A 20,933-nucleotide genomic window follows, 5' to 3' on the forward strand; every position below is an offset into this window, starting at 1 on the left:
GTCATATTGATTAGCCAAAGGTATTGGCTCATGATGGTATTATGATTATTTTGTATATGGCCATGAGAGGTGGCTCATATTGATTATTGGGTTGTAACCCTAATTAATTATGTATGCCTGCAAATGTGTTATGCTTGATGTGGTTGCTTGTGGATGATATGTGGGATAAATGGCCTATTTGCTTGATAAATATATTATAACCAATAAGTGTGACCATGTTCATAGTATAAATGAATAACTTGAAAGTAGGATATTAATATTGATTGAATATGAAATTGGTGTGGAATGCGACATGAAACCATGATGGTTTGAGCATGTGATACGCTGACATTACAAAGTCATTGATTAATCATGATTGTGAATATTTGAGTGACTAAATATGCTATGTTGCATGCCATCAAAAATGTATAAGAGAGTGATTATTTAAGGGTTGAAAATGGCTTTGAAAATACCCACAAAGTTGTCCACACAGGTAGACACAAGGGCATTTGTCTAAGTCGTGTGTGACACACGGTCTGCCCCATGGGCATGTGATACGGCCGTGTGCCCCTTACACCATAATTAGGCAAAACAGAATGCCCAGTAGTAAACACACGGGCTAAGACACGGGCGTGTGCCTAGGCCGTGTGAAGTCTGCACCATTTTATGAAGAATTTTGAAATTTTAATCAACCACACGGTCTAGCCACACGTGTGTGTGACACGGCCGTGTAACTATATTTCAGTGTTGACATCATAAACACAGAGTTATACGGCCTGAGGACACGGGCTTGTCGAGGGCACACAAGCGTGTCTCCTATCTCCACACGGGTGTGTGCCCCTGTTTCATGAAAATTTTTCTAAGTTTTCCTAAAGTTTTCTAAAGTTCTCCGTTTAGTCCCAAACTACTCTCGATGTATGTTTTGGGCCTCGTAGGCCAATATAAAGGACAATTTGCATATGTATGAATGAATTTGATTTGAATGAAATTTTATGGCCCAATTTTGTATGTTTCCTTGAGTTTAAGTTTGGTAACGCCCTGTATGCTATTCCAGCGTCAAATACGGGTAAGGGGTGTTAATTTAATGGTATCAGAGCTATAATTTAGTCAATTCTCGGACTACGTAGGATGTGTTTGAGTCTAGCTATACATGCCATACATAAATTGTGATAGTGTGGCAACTCCTAACGATTTTAAACTGTGTTTTTCATATAGTAATGGATAGGAAACGAGCTATGGAAGATGATGTGGAAAGTAACACACCAGCCCCCGCCCAAGGGATGGCGCCAGAGGAGAGTAGACCCATAATTGTGAGTTAAGGGGGAGAAGCTTGAGAGGCCTTCTTCCATGGTATGAACGAATGGTTTGTTGAGTTCATTCGTACGAATCTGACTATTCAGTAACAACTTCCACCACCTCAAAATCCTCAACCGTACCCCTACTGCTACAAGGTATAGACTTTATGAGATTTCATAGAACCCCTATTGAAAAGATTTGGAAACAAGGGGCAGAAGAGTTTAGAGTAAATGCCGAGGATGATGCTGAGAAAGCAGAATTTTGGCTTGAGAATTCGATAAGGGTATTTGATGAACTATTGTACAGACCCAAAGAATGTTTGAAGTGTGCTATTTCCTTATTGAGAGACACAGCATATCATTGGTGGAAGACACTAGTATCTATGGTACCTCAAGAGAGGGTCACATGGGAATTCTTCCAAGAAAAATTCTGAAAGAAGTACATCAGTGAACGATTCATTGACTAGAAGCGTAAAGAATTTTTAAAATTGAAACAAGGCCGTATGTTAGTGACCGATTACGAAAGAGGGTTTGTCCAGCTCAGTAAATATGCTCGGGAGTGTGTATCTTCTGAGGCTAAAATGTGTAAAAGGTTCGAAGATGGACTTAATGAGGATAGAGGGTCAGTAGGTATTCTTGAGCTGAAGAAATTTGTTGTGCTCGTTGATTAGGCTTGTAAAGCTAAGGACTTGACCAAGAAAAAAAGAAAAGTCGAGGCTGAGGCTAAAGATATAAGAAAGAGGCTGATGAGCAAGACATTCCCCTCCCAGTCTAAGAAACCAAAAGATATGTATTCTCATTCTCATGTTTCGATCGGGTATTCGCACGAAAATCGTTGGAAGCAAAATTCAGGTTTTAAATCTCAGGCTATATCTATGGCTAGTGCAGGTAATGCTAAACCTTTTAAACCCAAGTGCCGATATTGTGGTAGACGTCATCTTGCTGTGTGTAGGATGAATGACAGATATTGTTACAAATGTGGTTCTCAAGACCACTATATCAATGATTGCCCCGAGATAATCGAGAAAGAAAAATTTTAGAGTACAAGGTCGAGTAGTATGGCTACAAAACGAAGACCCTTGATAAATACCGGTAATAGGGCTAGTAGAAAAAATGTAACAAGGGATACAATAATGAGATTCAAAGCTAGAGCTCCGGCTAGGGCCTACGACATAAATGCACGTGAGGACGCATCTTCTCCCGATGTGATCACTGGTACTTTTTCTCTTTATGATACTACTGTTATTCCCTTGATTGACCCTGGTTCTACTAATTCGTATGTGTGCATGAAATTTGTATCTAGCATGAATATGTCTGTTGAGTCTATGAAATTTATGATTAAAGTGTCAAACTCATTAGGCAAGCATGTTTTAGTTGATAAGGTATGCAAGAAATGTCCTTTGATGATTAGAGGTCATTGTTTTTCGGCAGACTTAATGTTGTTGTCGTTTGATGAATTTGATGTTATATTGGGCATGGATTGGTTGACACTTCAAGATGCTGTAGTAAATTGTAGACAAAAAGTTATTAAATTGAAATGTGAAAATGATGAAATTCTTCGGGTTGAATCAAATGAGTCAAATGGGTTGCCAATCGTGATTTCTTCGACGTCTGCTCAAAAAACGTATGAGAAAAGGATGTGAGGCTTATTTTGCTTATGTGTTGAATATAAAAGAGTCTGAATTGATAATTGAATCAATGCCTATTCTATGTGAATATTTAGATGTATTTCCGGAAGAATTTCCAGGTTTACCTCCAATTAGAGAAGTGGAGTTTGGTATTGATGTAATACCAGGGACGACACCTATTTTGATTGCTCCGTATAGGATGGCAACGACTGAGTTAAAAGAACTGAAGTCATAGTTGCAAGAATTGACTGACAAGGGTTTTGTGAGACTGAGCTTTTCACCGTGGGGTGCTCTGGTATTATTCATGAAAAAGAAAGACGGTTTTATGAGATTGTGTATAGACTACTGACAGCTCAATAAGATAACAATCAAGAACAAGTATCCTTTGCCAAGGTGATCGCGATTTTTGTGACAGGTAAATTTTAAATATCTCTAATTAATTGTTCTTGAAACTAACTATTATCGCGATGCAGTCAAGTGTACCTATCGAACAGTAGTATAGTTTTAGCAAGACCAGATTGTCGAACCAAAGGAACTAAAAGTACTAGTAATGACTGTCTTTTTATTATCTAGACTAATAATAAGGGGGTTTTGTTTTAACTAACTAATTAACTAATCTAAGAATTTACATAGAATGGAATTGGGGGGATTACTTTTAGAAAATGATTGAATTAAGATAATACCTAAGGAAAAATCCACCTAGACTGTACTTGTTATTCTAGCTCTGTAATCAGACGATTTATTCATTTAACTTGTTCCGTAGAGATCCCTAAGTTATGTTATTATCCCTATTCAAGACTAATAACGTCTAATCCCTAGATTGAATAATTGAGACTTTTCTCTAATTAACACCCTAAGGTTGCATTAACTCGATCTATGGATCCCCTTATTAGGTTTCACCCTAATCCGGCAAAATCTTGTCACCCTATATCTAGGCGCGCAAACAACTCCGCTTAATTATGACAAATGTACTCTTAGACAGGGTCTATTCCTCCTCTGAATAAGAGCTTATCTTGAATCAGTATCCTGGGATATCAAAACAAGAATTAAGAACACATAATTAAGAACAAGTTAAATATTTATCACACAATTCAGAAAATAATAACAAGATTCGTCTTAGGTTTCATTCCCCTTAGGTATTTAGGGGATTTAGTTCATAACTAAAAAGGAAAACATCTTAGAAGAATAACAAATACAAAACATAAAGAAAACCCAAAACTCCTGAAGGGAAATTGAGGGGAGATCTTCAATCTTGATGGTGACTCCGGCTTCTGAAATGGATCAATCGGCTTCCTTCGAGTAATTCCTTCCTTCCTCACTGTGTGTCCCCCTACTTTCCTCCTCTAGAGTGTATTTATAGGCTTTAGAATGCTTAGAAGCCTCAAAATTGGCCTTTTTCGAATTAGGCTCAACTTGGGCTTGGCAGGGACACGCCTGTGTGAATCGTGCTTCGAATATTCCAAATTGACAAGGCCGTGTAGTTTGCCCGTGTGAGGAGGTCCAGGCCGTGTTTAATTCGTACTTTGGCCCATTTTTCTCTGTTTTTGGCCCGTTTCTCGTTTCTTTTGCTCTCTTATGCTCTCCTAAGTATAAAACATGAAATTAAAGCATTAGGAGCATCGGATTCACCAATTCTAATGGGAAATCATCCATAAAATGCGTTAAACATGGGGGTAAAAATATGTATAAATTACGGTTTATCAAATACCCCCACACTTAAGCATTTGCTTGTCCTCAAGCAAAATTCTCAACTCATAATCAAAATAAATTCTTCTCAATTTATAATTTCTATTGATAATATCTCAAAATAATCCATAGGTAATCATACATTAAGAATTTAACTAAAATAACATAAAAGTTTCAAACATTCCAAGTTGAGTGTTTAATCATGCAAACACAGGTGTCTCCCCTCACCTAAGTAATTACCTTTGATTTAGAATATCACAGAGTTTCACATCCTCACGAAAGATTCACTCAAATCACTCGAGGTGTTTAAGGACAGTAATTGAAGCACTCAATAGTCAATAATGAAAAATTATTACCATAGGCTTGCATGAAAATCAAATCTCCACCACTATAAATTGAGATGATACATCAATCAAAAGGTCTTTAGAGGGTTGTAATGAGGCTTGGTTAGGGGGTGTGGTCACAAGATGAAAGAAAAGGTTAGAATTGAGATTGACTTGAAAATTTTGCCTAACTAGAAAAATGGCTAGTCATCAATTGCGTCCAACAGAGCTTTTCTTAGAATATGGAATTTTAACTTCTTTAGCTCAGAAGATTACTACTATTAAGATGTATACACAATTTTTTTTAAGAACAAGTTAAATACAAAGTAGAATAAAACATAGCTAAGCAACTATTTCAATTCTAATCTCGACAAAAAATTGGGGATAAAATTAATTTAAGGGATTTCAACAATAATGGGTTAAGGGTTAATATTAAGGGTAATAAAAGAAATGGCTTGTTAGCTCATCGGGGTTTACTAAGTGTTAATCGTGGAGGTAGGCTTTTCATGGCATGAGTGGGTTAATCCTAAGTGCCTTAATCATTTTGACATATCAAATCAAATGGTGTGGTCTTGACATGCATAATCAAGCAAGTTCTAGAATAACAGTTCAATATTGACGCACTCAAAGCAATAATAAAAGTGAGCATGAAAGAATTAATAGATGCTCAAAAGGCTCAAAAACCTCACAAAAATTATGGCTTTTTTTATGTTTAGAACTTGTGAATTCCAACTCAAAGTAATACCTAAACTTTGGGGAAACAACCTAAGATTTTAAATTCTTAAAAATCAACTTATCATGCTTGATTCTCTAATGTCTTAAAGTTTAAACAATCAATGCATAAATGCCTATGTTTTAATTCAAGATATATCAATCAAAATCATAAATCAATCAAAATTTATCCTAAATATGATATGAGAGCTTTTCAAGAGAAAAAGCAATCATTCAGGGATTTTTCTGATAATAAAATTAATACCCCCCACACTTAATATGTACATTGCCCTCAATGTACAAAGATAGATAGGAAAAAATAAATTTGTAATCGTAAGATAGGGGGAGAAGTGAAACTTCTTGTATGATGAATTCCTCGAACTAGAGTTTTGGAGAGTAATCGGTGCGAGAGTGGAAGAGGATACTCCAGCGGTGGTAGAGGTTCATTAGTCCGTAAGTCTTGCGCCAAAAGAATATTATATCTAGTGGTAGCTATGGTCGTGGTCAATCAGGACATGGCAGTCATGGAGAACCTTCCTCGGTGGAGTTTTTAGTTCCTAGGTGATGATGAGCTTAGGAGCTCTATATAACTGTGATAAAATAAGGAATTTTTTAGGGGATATTAGGAAGAATAATTACTCATAAAGAAATAACCAAAATTGATGATTAAAAAAATAAAATTCTAAAGTCTAATAAAAAAATAAAAAGTAGTTTTAATAAAAATTAAAAACATAAAATAATAAATAGATGTTTTTAAACATCTTCATCGCTAGATGGTTCCGAGGTGGGACTGGCGATAAGATGTGGAGGTGCTGACAAATTTGCTGTAGAGTAGCATTAATGTTATCAAATCGTTGAAAACACTACTGCTCGAATTGAGTAAGGCGCTCAGAGATGTCAGCATATGAAGCCACCGCATGAACTGGACGAGAGGGTGGTGGTGGCTGAGATGGTGGGTCCTCGTGTAGTGGAGGGACATCATTAAGAATGTCCTCGTAGGCCTCCTCCTCGGTAGATTGGGCGAGACGATATTAAGGAGGGTAGGTTTCTCAGCACTTTTTAATCATCCTCATGCTAAGCATGCTCGAGATGCCTTGTAGAGATATCTGGCCAATGAGGGTTAAGGATGATTCTTACGCTGCGGTGCTAAGGAACCCGAAGTGTCGAGCCAACTGAGTAACATAGGGGACAATGGAGATGACCCCCTTCCTATGCCGCTCCGTCTGGTGCTGAATCGCGAAGGCGATGAAATAGGCAAGGTCGATGACGTGCCCGTGCGACATACACCATATAAAGTGTAACTCCCCAATTTTTGGGTTTTCTGTGTTTCTGTGATTTTTAAAATTTGTGTGTTTTGGTTGGTTAATATATATATTTTAGGAGGTCAGTGGGCCTTTGGAAGGCCCAAACTTAGGTCAAACCCATGGTAGTCTTCAGAATTTTAATTTTATGAACAGGTGATGCAATTGAGGTTTGGGCTTTTAAGAGTAAAGGGGTAAAAGATGACACAAAAAAGGAGTGTGGTGTAGTGGCAAGGTGGCGCCACTTAGGGGACAAGGAAGTGACGCCATAGAGGAAGCAAGGGGTCCAACGTTCAAGTCTTGGCTCCTACAATATATTTTGGTTTTTCTTTTCAATAAATCTGGAAGCAAGTAGATGCGCTTTAAAGTTTAATGTGTTGGATTTATGACACATATGAGTTGATGGCCTAGTGGTGGTGGCGTGAGTTGGCATGTGAGAGGACTTTGGTTCGAATCCCTTGGCATGAAAAGGTTGATTATTTTGCAATGTTGGGACGGCAAGAGTTGGTATTGGTTTTAAACTATGGTGATGGAGGGATCCCACATCGAGAAGCTAACATAAGAGTAGATGGAGAGCTGGCTTTAAATAGAGCAAACCATGAGGAGAGTAGGCATACCCATCTTGGCTGATCCCTTTCGCTTTGTAACGTGCTTGTTTGGGTTGGGCGTCAGCTAAGAGTGTTTGGAGCGGGGATTAACTGCAGTCTCCTAACAGGTGTGTATTTCTCATTATTCTAGCAGTAGGATGGCTATTTCGGGCCGTGATGGGCTGAAATGGGCCATGTGGTCCCAATGGGTCTGTAGGCCCAAGTGGATAAGTTGTAGAATTATCGAAATACCCTTGTAGGGTAGAAATACAGAAATACCCCTGTGGGGTAGAATTACCGAGATACCCTTGTGGGGTAAAATTACCATTTTGCCCCTAGGGTGTTAAATGACTATTTTGCCCCTTGTGCGTAAATGACTAACTTGTGTGATGATTGGGTTAGTTGACGTGGATTTATATTAGTTTTCGTTAATTCGTAAGTCTAATGTGTTAGTGATCGATTGTAGGATTATTGCGTGGGAGATATCGTCATCAATCGTCATCAACCAGGTGTGTAAACGACACCCTCCCTTAGACTGAATTGGTAAAAGCCAAAATACCGAAACGTTGGTATTTTGTGAACTCACGAGCGTGTGAGCGCTCGTGAGACAGTTGTTAATGAATATGGTGCATTTGGATGATTAGAGTGCAGAGTGTGCATTTTCGTTCACAACGGTATTTTTGGGCTTAATGGGCCGAAAACGGGCAAATGGCTTTGGTAAAAAGATGAGGTAAGTACTTCTGATCACTTGGTAAACGTTAGAATGAGCATGAAACCTTAGCAATAGGTAATAATTACTGAAATACCCTTATGCATGCAAAATTATGATTTTACCCTTAGGGTTTTTCTTTTGAAAAGCATGATGTTCTGTTTCTGTATACGTATGCCATGACATATTATTTCTGTTGCATGGGACATGGGTTTATATTGATGGAGGAAGCGTTCTGGCAGTCTCGCTACAATCTGGTGGCCTCGTCACCTATATCTGTTATAGTGACTTCGTCACAATATCTGGCAGCCTCGCTACAATTTGGTGGCTTCGCCATATATATATATATATCTGTTTTGGTGGCCTAGCCACAATATCTATATCTGGTGACTTCGTCACAATATCTGGCAGCCTTGCTGCAATTTCTGTGGTGTGTAGCGGTTGGGTGGGTCGAGTAGTTCCCCACATAGTGTAAGGCTGGTACGGGGGTGTTATGGATGGCTCTGGGTTGGGATTTCTGTATTCATGATATATTTGTTCTGTATCTGCTATGGGCCTATGGGTTTCATTCTGATACCCAGATAAGTCTGACTCTGAGGTTTGATCTTTTTTGGGCTATGGTTGGGTTATGTTACACACTGAGTTTACTGAACTCACCCTTTATTTTCATCTCTGCAGGAAATTCCCAACCATAGTGGGCTTGGAGCTGTGAGGGATTCGGAGTGGCCACATCATCTGCAAAGTTGGTTTTTCTAAGTTAGTTTATTTTTATTATTTTATATTCTGATTTAATTTTGGGTTTTAAGTTGTAATAAGGCCGCTATTTAAATTTTCTTTTCCGCCATGGTTTTATTTTCTGATTATTTTTATACTATGTCGAAACTGCTAGTGCTAGGCTGCGCGGGTTTTCAAAATTAATAAACGTTTCCAGGATTCAACAAGCACAACAAATGGATAGCCTAAAGATTGATAAACTGGCTTTTCATTCAACCGTTGTTTTTACAAAGACCACCCCAATCATTTAAACCAACGAATGCATACTAAGTCGTAAGTCCATGTGACACGTCAGATCTGGCCATAACATCTGGACCGGGTTTGGGGTGTTACATTTAGTGGTATCAGAGCCAAGTTGCAACAACTCGACTGTGGAACGGGTCTAAAAACTGGAGTTTGTAAAGAAACACTAAATAAAGGTTTTCAAAAATTATTTTTTTTTTGGAACTTGATTATAAATTGTTTTTGAGAATGTTTCTAATATTTTCTCTTTACAAATAGATGATTTTAAAGATTAAAATCAGTTTTCTAAAATTAGGTTTTTTTTAGAAGGTGGCACACCGAATCTCCGGCCCAAGTCTGTAAGTTTTCTGAGCCTTTCTGATTGTTTCTGAAATATCTGTTATATGCTTGTACAAAACCTTATCATGGTACTTTAGTTATGGTAACACTGGAACTGTAGAAACTCTGATAAGTAGACTAAGACTGTAGCTAGGCTACCGCAACAGGAAACAAACTCAAACTCTAAATTACTGTTATTCATAAGATATCTGTAATAAACACTGAAATATTAAACAGATTCATAAAATTCTTAATAAGATAATACGAAATGAGTACACGAGCAATTCGTGGAAGAGGCCCTGGACGTGGCCGAGGTAATGCTCAGGCTAAATCTTTATCTTCATGACATGTGCCGGCAACAGATGCACCGGTACCATCGGCAACGGAGGTAGAGTCTCATGATCGAGGTACCGGGGACGATGCTCTATCCCAGGCAATGCTTCGAGTTTTGGAAAGGGTTGCTGGGGTAAGTAAACGAAATGGAATTCGGAGGTCTATTTCTGAGCGGCTCTGGGCCAATGGAGCAGAGATATTTAGGGGCGTATCTAGTGTAGCTCCGAATGTGGCTGAGTATTGGTTAGAAGCCACAGAGCGGATTATGGATGATCTGGACTGCTCTGTGGAGCAGAAGCTGAAGGGAGCCATATCGTTACTCAGGGATGAGGCTTATCAGTGGTGGCTCACGGTGAGAGATGGAACTCCTGCTGACAGTGTGACTTGGGAGCTATTTAAGACAGCCTTCAAAGGAAAGTATGTTGGGACTAGTTACGTGGACGCTCACCAGAAAGAATTTCTGAACCTGGTCCAAGGGAGTAAGTCAGTGGCTGAGTATGAGTCTAAGTTTCTAAGACTGAGCCGGTATGCTTCTGGGATTGTTGCTACAGAGTATGAGCGTAGCGTACGCTTCAAGGATGGTCTGAGAGATGAACTTAGGGTGCTGATTGCTCCGCAGAGGGAGCGTAACTTCGCTGCTTTAGTGGAGAAAGCTAAGATAGCTGAGGAAGTGAAGAATACAGAAAGACAGAATCGTGAGAAAGATCGGAACCATTCTAGGAGAGATTCAGGACTTTCAGGTGGTATGAACAGGAATGTTAAGAGAGCAAAGGTAATGGAGCTAGTTCGAGTAGTACCAATGAATGCTGTTAGACCACAGGGTTGTAGGAATTGTGGGAAGATGCATATGGGCAAGTGTCGGAAATGTTCTGGTGCTTGTTTCCGATGCGGATCTATGGAGCATAGGGCTACTCTGGATTGTGCTGCTAAGCGAATAATGTTAAAGACCACAAATGATGAGGAGGTTTTGGTCATAGGTGAGCGTAAGGATTATCTGTCTAATGTGGTGTCGGTATTGAGAGCCGAGAAGTGGATTCGAAAGGGATGTGAGGCTTATTTGGCATTTGTAAGCCAATCAAAAACTGAGGATCTGACAGTGGATAAAATTAGAACCGTCAAGGATTTTCAAGATGTTTTTCCAGAAGAGATTCCAGGTTTGCCCCCGAACCGAGAGGTTGAGTTTGGAATCGACTTGTTGCCTGGAACTGCATCGGTGTCCATTGCACCTTATAGGATGGAACCGAAGGAGTTGGTGGAGCTGAAAGCCCAAATTCAAGAGTTATTGGATAGAGGCTTCATTAGACCAAGTGTGTCTTCGTAGGGGGCACTAGTGTTGTTCGTAAAGAAGAAAGATGGGTCGATGCGGATGTGCATCGATTATTGGCAGTTGAACAAATTGACAATTAAGAACATTCACCCACTGCCGAGAATCAATGATTTATTCGACCAACTTAGAGGAGCTTCAGTATTTTCCAAAATTGACCTTCGATCTGGGTATCATCAGTTGAGGGTTAAGGAGGTGGATATTCACAAGACGACATTCAGAACTCGGTATGGTCACTATGAGTTCTTGGTTATGCCATTTGGGTTGATGAACGCACCTACGACATTTATGGATCTGATGAATCGAGTGTTCCAGCCATACTTGGATCGATTCATGGTCGTCTTTATCGACGATATTCTGGTTTATTCTAAAATTGAGGAGAAACATGATGAGCACCTTCGTATTGTGCTGCAAGTGCTGAAGAAGAAGGAGCTTTATGTAAAATTCAGTAAGTGTGAGTTCTGGTTGAGAGAGGTAACTTTCTTGGGGCATGTTTTCTGGGTTAAGCTGGGTACTATAGAAGGTTTGTGGAAGGATTTTCTGTGATGGCAGCACCTTTGACAAAGCTTATAAGGAAGGGAGTACTGTTTGTTTGGACTGAGAAACAATAGGAATTTTTTGAGAAGCTGAAGAAAGTTCTGACCGAGGCACCTGTACTGATTCAGCCGAAGTCTGGAAAAGATTTGGAGACATTACCTGTACAGAGACATTACCTGTATGGAGAAAGGTGTATGATATACACAGATCATAAGAGTCTTAAGTACTTGCTGACTTAGAAGGAGCTGAACCTTAGGCAGCGGAGATGGATAGAGTTGCTTAAGGATTATGACTGCGTGATTGAGTATCACCCAGGCAAAGCTAATTTGGTGGCTGATGCCCTAAGTCGTAGAACTGTATCTGATCTGAGAGCCATGTTTGCTCGTTTGAATCTATATGACGACAGTAGTCTGTTAACAGAACTGCAAGTTAGGTCGACCTGAGTGGATGAGATTAAGGAAAAATAGTTGAGGGATGAGTCCCTGGTTTCTTGATTCTGGCAGGTTAAGAATGGGGATACTTCTAAGTTGGATCAATGAGCAAGTGAGGGAGCTCAGTACACGAGGTAGAGTTTGTATTCTGAAGGACTCTGACTTGAGGCCAGCAATTCTGAAAGAAGCTCATGGAGGTCTATGTGTTATGCATCCTGGAGGGAGTAAAATGTATCGCAACTTAAAGGAGTTGTATTGGTGGCCTGGATTGAAGCGAGAGGTAACGGAAGTTGTGGGAAAATGTATGACTTGTCAGCAAGTGAAAGCTGATCATTAATTACCTTTCGGACTTTTGTAGCAAGTGAAAGTACCACTTTGGAAGTGGGAGAGGGTAACCATGGATTTTGTGAGTGAGTTACCCTTGACACCATCGAAGAAGGAGTCGATTTGGGTAATTGTGGATAGGTTAACCAAATCTGCTCATTTCATACCTGTTCGCACTGATTATTCACTTCAGAAGTTAGCCAAATTGTATGTGGCAGAAATATGCGACTTCATGGAGTTCCAGTGTCGATTATTTTTGATCGAGATCCTAGATTCACATCTCGGTTTTGGAAAAAGTTGCATGAGGCATTGGGTACGCGGTTGAACTGTAGTATAGCCTTTCATCCTCAGACTGATGGTCATTTGGAAAGGGTTATTCAGATTCTAGAAGACATGTTGAGGGGATGCGTTATCTACTTTCGAGGCAGTTGAGAGGATTACTTACCGTTGGCAGAGTTTGCATACAACAACAGTTATCAGGCAAGTATTCGAATGGCTCCTTATGAGGCACTGTATGGGCGAAGATGTCATACACCTAGTTATTGGACCGAGTTGGGTGAATGACAAGTTCTTGGACCTGAGTTGGTGGCAGATACTGAGGATAAGGTCAAGTTGATTAGAGACCAGTTGGAGGAAGCATCTGATAGATAGAAGTCATATACAGATTTGAAGCACAAGGAGATTGAGTACTCTATGGGTGAAATGGTCTTCTTGAAGGTTTCACCTTGGAAGAAAATATTAAGGTTTGGGAGGAAAGGCAAGTTAAGTCCGTGGTTCATTGGGCCTTATCGGATTCTTAAGCGAGTGGGTCCAGTGGCTTATCAATTCAAGCTACCTCCAGAGTTGGATAGGATTCATGATGTCTTTCATGTCTCCATGTTAAGGCGGTATCGTTCTGACCCTACTCATGTTGTACCGGTTGCAGAGATCGAGGTCCAAACAGACTTGACTTTTGAGGAAGAGCCTGTGAAGATTTTGGATCGAGATGTTAAGATTTTGAAGAGGAAATCAGTTCCGCTAGTAAAGATGCTGTGGCGTAATCATGGCAGAGAGGAAGCTACTTGGGAGCCAGAAGTGGTGATGCATCAACAATATCCTCATTTTTTTGATTCAGGTAAAATTTTGAGGATGAAATTTCTTTAAGGAGGGTAGAGTTGTAACGCCCCAATTTTTGGCTTTTCTGTGTTTTTGGGATTTTTAAAATTTTTGTGTGTTCTGGTTGGTTAATATATATATTTTAGTAGGTTAGTGGGCCTTTGGAAGACCCAAACTTAAGTTAAATCCGTGGTAGTCTTCGGAATTTTAATTTTATGAACAGGTGATGCAATTGGGGTTTGGGTTTTTAAGAGTAAAGGGGTAAAAGATGACACAAAAAGGAGTGTGGTGTAGTGGCAAGGTGGCGCCACTTAGGGGACAAGGAAGTGACGCCATAGAGGAAGCAAGGGGTCCAAGGTTCGAGTCTTGGCTCTTGCAATATATTTTTGTTTTTCTTTTTAATAAATCTGGAAGCAAGTAGGTGCGTTTTAAAGTTTAATGTGTTGGATTTATGACACAAATGAGTTGATGGCCTAATGGTGGTGGCGTGAGTTGGCATGTGAGAGGACTTTGGTTCGAATCCCTTGGCATGCAAAGGTTGATTATTTTGCTATGTTGGGACGGCAATAGTTGGTGTTGGTTTTAAACTCTGATGATGGAGGGATCCCACATCGGGAAGCTAACATAAGAGTAGATGGAGAGCTGGCTTTAAATAGAGCAAACCATGAGAAGAGTAGGCATACACTTCTTGGCTGATCCCTTTCCCTTTGTGACGTGCTTGTTTGGGTTGGGCGTCAACTAAGAGTGTTTGGAGCGCGGATTAACTACAGTCTCCTAATGGGTGTGTATTTCTCATTACTCTAGCAGTAGGACGGCTATTTCGGGCCGCGATGGGCTGAAATGGGCCATGTGGTCCCAATGGGTCCGTAGGCCCAAGTGGATAAGTTGTAGAATTATCGAAATACCCTTGTAGGGTAGAAATACCGAAAGACCCTTGTAGGGTAGAATTACCGAGATACCCTTGTGGGGTAAAATTACTATTTTGCCCCTAGGGGGTTAAATGACTATTTTGCCCCTTGTGCGTAAATGACTAACTTGTGTGATGATTGGGTTAGTTGACATGGATTTATGTTAGTTATCGTTAATTCGTAAGTCTAATGTGTTAGTGATCGATTGTAGGATTATCGCGTAGGAGATATCGTCATCAATCGTCATCATCCAGGTGTGTAAACGACACCGTCCCTTAGACTGAATCGGTAAAAGTCGAAATACCGAAACGTTGGTATTTTGTGAACTCGCGAGCATGCGAGTGCTCGTGAGACAGTTATTAATGAATATGGTGCATTTGGATGATTAGCGTGCAGAGTGTGCATTCTCTTGCACAATGGTATTTTTGGGCTTAATGGGCCGAAAACGGGTCAATGAGCCAATGGGCCCACTTTGGTAAAAAGAAGAGGTAAGTACTTCTGATTACTTGGTAAATGTTAGAATGAGCATGAAACCTTAGCAATAGGTAATAATTACTGAAATACCCTTATGCATGCAAAATTACGATTTTACCCCTAGGGTTTTTTTTTTTGAAAAGCATGATGTTCATTGCGTATCGTATGCCATGACATATTATTTCATTGCATGGGACATGGGTTTATATTGATGGAGGAAGCATTCTGGCAGCCTCGCTGCAATCTGGTGGCCTCGCCACATATATCTGTTCTAGTGACTTCGTCACAATATCTGCAGCCTCGTTGCAATTTGATGGCTTCGCCACATATATATATCTATTTTGGGGGCCTAGCCACAATATCTGTATCTGGTGACTTCGTCACAATATCTGGCAGCCTTGCTGCAATTTCTGTGGTGTGTAGCGGTTGGGTGGGTCGAGTAGTTCCCCACATGGTGTAAGGCTGGTACGGGGGTGTTATGGATGGCTCTGGGTTGGGATTTCTGCATTCATGATATATTTGTTCTGTATCTGCTATGGGCCTATGGGTTTCATTCTGATATCTATACTGGGCCAAGGCCTAGATAAGTCTGACTCTGAGGTTTGATCTTTTTTGGGCTATGGTTGGGTTATGTTACACACTGAGTTTACCGAACTCACCCTTTATTTTCATCTCTGCAGAAATCCCCAACCATAGTGGGCTTGGAGCCGTGAGGATTGAGTGGCCACATCATCGCAAAGTTGGTTTTTCTAAGTTAGTTTATTTTATTATTTTATATTCGATTTAATTTTGGGTTTTAAGTTGTAATAAGGCCGCTATTTAAATTTTCTTTTCCGCCATGGTTTTATTTTCTGATTATTTTTATACTATGTCGAAACTGCTAGTGTTAGGCTGCGCGGGTTTTAAAAATTAATAAACGTTTCCAAGACTCAACAAGCACAACAAATGGATAGCCTAAAGATTGATAAACCAACTTTTCATTCAACCGCTGTTTTTACAAAGACCACCCCAATCACTTAAACCAACGAATGCATACTAAGTCGTAAGTCCATGTGACACGTCGATTTGGCCATAATGTCTGGGCCGGGTTTGGGGTGTTACATAAAGTAGGCGTCGTGAGTGTTAACGATGCCAGTGCTCTCTCGCCTTCCTGTAATCGTGTGAGCCAAAATAGCGTGTAGGTAGCTTAGAGATGGAGGGAGAGCCGATGCCTTAGAGCGGCTAGGATTGTAGGTGGCCCCACCTGGTACTAGTGCGTCCCAGCACCATGAAGGAGAATGATGGATGTGGCGGTTGAGAACATGTAAGTCATCCTAGCACCGTGAAGGAGAACGATGGATGTGGCGGTTGAGAGCATGTAAGTCATTGTCTTCCTTGAATTCCTCCGTATATAAACCCAGCGCCGTACCGAATTCTAAGATGCTGAGCTAGCGGACTAATCCACCTAGGCGAAATTGGACTGGGTCGGGATCATCGTAGTTTGTCATCATGGTCTAAAGATGAAATGTGGAGCATAATTCCATCGTAAGCTCGAGATACGTCAGCTCGATGATTCCAAAGAATAGCTCCCAAGGATCGGTGTTAGGAGGGCTCAAATCGCTTCAGCCAACTAAACTTGTTCTACCGCAGCCCAGTCATTGCAGCGGCCCGCAATTAAAGGTCGAGCCCGGAGTATTTTGAATAGTTCTTCTTACGGCCTGATGAGGAACCTCAGGAAAGGGTGACGAACCTCCACGGTGGGACCCGAGGAAGATGACGCTCCCTTCCTTTTCTTTAAAGCAGGGACAGTGACCTTTTTACCACGTGAAGATGACACGGTACCTGTAAATAGAATCATCAAGTAATCTTAATGAGTGGTCAAAGTAAAACGAAGACAAATTTTAAATAAAAATCATAATTTCAGCCACAACTACTAAAACTAACTAAACAATAAGTTCCATTGCATACTTTTGTGGCACTAGCATGGTTATATGAGTAAAAATGGCTAGGAATTTAATGGAAATATAAAGAGCATAAATTTAGCACATGGCATGAGTTGTAATGGTAAATAACAAAAAACAATTGAAAACTATGAATATTGATTTAGAATAAGTGAATAACGCATGAGAGTTTCATAAAAATATGTCATGTGGAATGAATGATAACTAATCTAAAAGAAATGAAACTTGAATGATAGCATAGTGAGAGATACATGAAGATTATAGCATTAAAAATAAGTGGAGTTAAAGCGAAAAGAATGAACAAACGCTAAAAAATGGAGGAGTAAGCATCAGGGATGAAGTTAGAAGCGGCACACGGGCGTGGCGGGGAGGGTGTGTGGACTTGCAGCGGCTAGGGTTAGGGTTTTTGAGTGAAGAAGACAATCAATAGAGCAGACTATTTATAGATTTTGGGGCACACGGCCAGGTAACATGCCCGTGTTCCCCAATTTCAGCCCGTGTGATTCGCGAATTTTGAGTTTGGGTACGTCTGGCATTTAGTACACGCCCGTGTTCTTTGGGCATGTGGGTGCACATGGTCATGTCGCACGGTCGTGTCTGGCGTTGCTCGCTTCTCCCATGCTCGTGTAGGTAGACCCACGCCCATATCAATCTAACAGGTTCGACCACGGGTGCTAGACACGGGTGTGTCACACGTCCGTGCTGTTTTAACAGGTTTACCCACAGTTCTTCCAGACGGGCATGTCGCACGCTCGTGTTGTTTTGGCAGGCTCGACCACGACCATGTCGCACGACCGTGGCATTTAATCGTAGCCCATGTTTGGGAAAATTGTTGCCCTATTTTCACACAGCCCTATGCACGCCCGTGCTTGGCCGTGTCTCTGTAGAAAACCTGTATTCAAGAGCTCCGTTAGTAAGTTAGGTGTTGAAGACTAAATTGTAAATTGTAAAAAAGTTAATACAGTTAGTGCTTGGGTTGCCACCCGAGAAGCGCTTATTTATAGTCTAAGCTTGACTTACCTCTCCATTGAATGGTCATGGTGGTTCGAGGAGTTTATACTCCTTATTCCTGCTACCATTCTCATCAAAATAAGGTTTCAGACGGGTGTTGTTTACCTTAAAAGTGCCAAACTTGGGATGACTTACCTCGACTGTACCAAATGGGAAAATGCCAAGTACCGTAAGAGGGATTTCTTCATTCAGTGTGGTAGTGACAATGCCAAGCTTAAGTTGATGTGGGAAGGTGTTGAGCTTGTTCTGGCGTAGTTCTGGTTTATCATGCATTCTTTGTTTATGCGACCACCATTCATCTAGCTCCTCTATTTGTAGCCTTTGTTCTTCATGAATAGGTCCTCTACCATTGCTTGAGAATGGCTCATCAACTTCCTTCAGACTCATTTCCTGCAAAGTAGGTTGTACCATATTGTCAGTTTTAGTAGAATGGGTTAAGCGATCACCTTTATTTTCTGATGTGTTGCCAGAATTGTGAGCTTGAAGGGTGATTGTTTCGTCTCCCACACAGAGTGTGAGTTCACCTGTGCCAACATCAATGATCGTTTTAGCAGTTGGTAAAGAGGGCCTTCCTAGAGTTAAAGGAGTGTTGCTATCCTCTTCTATGTCTAGAATAATGAAGTCCACGGGAAATATAAATTTATCGATTTTAACTAGCACATCTTCAATAATACCCCTAGGAAATCTTATAGTTTTATCTGCTAATTGAATGCTCATCCTAGTCTGTTTGGGTTTCCCAAAACCTAATTGTTTGAACATTTTGTAGGGCATGATGTTAATACTAGCCCCTAAATTAGCTAATGCATTATTAACATCTAGACTACCAATTATGCAAGGAATTGTAAAACTCCCTAGATCTTTTAATTTTTTTGGTAACTTATTTTGCAAAATAGCTGAGCAAATTGCTTTTAGCTCCACATGCGACACCTCGTCCAACTTCTGCTTATTTGCTAAAAGCTCCTTTAAAAATTTCATTGCATTTGGCATCTGTGATAGAGCTTCAGTAAACAGTAAGTTAATGTGTAATTTTTTTAAGAGTTTAAGGAATTTACCAAATTGTTCATCTGAGCGGTCTTTGCTTGTCGCGTTGGGGTATGGCACACGAGGTTTATATTTGACATTCACTGATTTGTTTTTATTATGACCTACCTCACATTAGCCTCTGCTTACCATAGTTTCTTGCCTCGGTTTTGGCTCAAGCTTAACGAATCCTTCTTCATCTTGAATATTAATCGCGTTGAGTTGTTTCCTTGGGTTGGGTTCAGTATTACTTGGCAGGCTACCTTGTGGTCATTCGGAGATTAGTTTGGAAAGCTGGCCTATCTGAGTTTCAAGCCCTTGGGTCGACGCTTGTTGATTTTTAAGTGTTGTCTCGGTGTTCTAAAAATGAGTTTCTGGCACCGATATAAACTTTGAGAGCATCTCTTCAAGGTTTGGCTTCTTTTCTTGTTGGTAGGGTGGTTGTTGGTAGATTGGAGGTGGTCTCTAATTTCCTTGGCCTCCCTATGAGAAATTTGGGTGGTTCCTCCAACCTGTATTATAAGTGTTACTATATGGATTGTTTTGAAATCGAGATTTATTACCCTTGTAATTTAATTGCTCGTTATCCATGTTGTGGTCATAAGGTTGGTATTCCGAATTGCTTGATCCACCTTCACTTGCTTCGCACTGCATTACTGGGTGAACCTGTGAAGAACTAAGAAAACCATCAATTTTCTTATTCAAGAGTTCTACCAGATTAGAAAGCATGGTGACCAAATCGACGTTATAAACACCGGCTGTTTTTATTGGTTTTGTCCTCATGACTTGCCACTAAGAGTTATTCAGTGACATTTCCTCTATAAACTCATAAGCATCTTCAGGTGTTTTATTATTGATGGTTCCGCCAGCAGCTGTGTCAACCATTTACCGAGTCGAAGGATTCAAGCCATTATGGAATGTTTGAACCTAAAGCCAAAGTGGTAACCCATGGTGAGGGCACCTTCTCAGTAAGTCCTTGTATCTCTCCCATGCATCGTAAAGAGTTTCTAAGTCCATATGCACAAATGAAGAGATATCATTACGTAATTTGGCCGTTTTAGCCGGCGGGAAATATTTTAATAGAAATTTTTCAGTCATTTGTTCCCAAGTAGTGATTGACCCTCGTAGTAATGAGTTCAGCCACTGTTTATCTTTGTTCCTCAATGAAAAAGGGAATAACCGAAGACGAATGGCATCATTAGAAACACCATTAATTTTAAATGTACCCCATAGTTCCAAAAAGTTTGCTAAGTGAGCGTTGGGATCCTCATCCTACAAATCATCAAACTGAACAAATTGCTGTATCATTTGAATAGTGTTAGGTTTTAGTTCAAAAGTATTTGCAGTTGCAGCAGGTCTAACTATGCTCAATTCAGTTCCTGTTAAAGAAGGTTTAGCATAATCATACATAGTACGTGGAGCAGGATTTTGATTAATTGCAATTACAGGAGGTAGCTGATTGTCTTGGTTTTTAGCCATCTCTTCGGTTGGGGGTTGAGTATCATCCTCTTGCTCGTTCTCTTTGTATCTTAAGCTTCACCTTATTTCTCTTTGGTTTCTGCTAACTGTGCGATCGATTTCTTCGTCAAAAAGTAGTGGTTCTGACGGGTTTCTTCTAGTCATAAACTATAAAAACCTACCAAGAGAAAGAAAAAGTAAATTAATAAATAATAATAATAAATAAAAATTAATTTGCTAGAAAAATAAATGGCTAAAGTAATAAAAATTGAGCGTTCTTAATATCTTAGTTCCCTGGTAAAGGCGCCAAAAACTTGATTGAGATTTTCGTGACAAGTAAGTTTTAAATATTTATAATTAATCATTCTTGAAACTAACTGTTATCGCGATGCAGGAAAGTGTACCTATCGAACAGTAGTATAGTTTTAGCAAGACTGGATTGTCGAACCCAAAAGAACTAAAAGTACTAGTAATGACTGTCTTTTTATTACCTAGCCTAAGAATAAGGGGGTTTTCTTTTAACT

At 40.1% G+C, this 20,933-nt stretch overlaps 1 non-coding gene across 1 annotated transcript; it reads left to right on the forward strand.

Moving 5' to 3' along the window:
- The first annotated feature begins 19,894 nt into the window (after nt 1-19,894).
- LOC128292461 (small nucleolar RNA R71) lies at nt 19,895-20,001 on the forward strand. The gene has a single exon (XR_008282446.1). It is a non-coding gene; the product is annotated as a small nucleolar RNA R71 (small nucleolar RNA).
- The last annotated feature ends 932 nt before the right edge of the window (nt 20,002-20,933 follow it).

The sequence above is a fragment of the Gossypium arboreum genome, chromosome 4 (assembly GCF_025698485.1).
Source record: "Gossypium arboreum isolate Shixiya-1 chromosome 4, ASM2569848v2, whole genome shotgun sequence".
In the NCBI taxonomy this organism is placed as follows: domain Eukaryota; kingdom Viridiplantae; phylum Streptophyta; class Magnoliopsida; order Malvales; family Malvaceae; genus Gossypium; species Gossypium arboreum.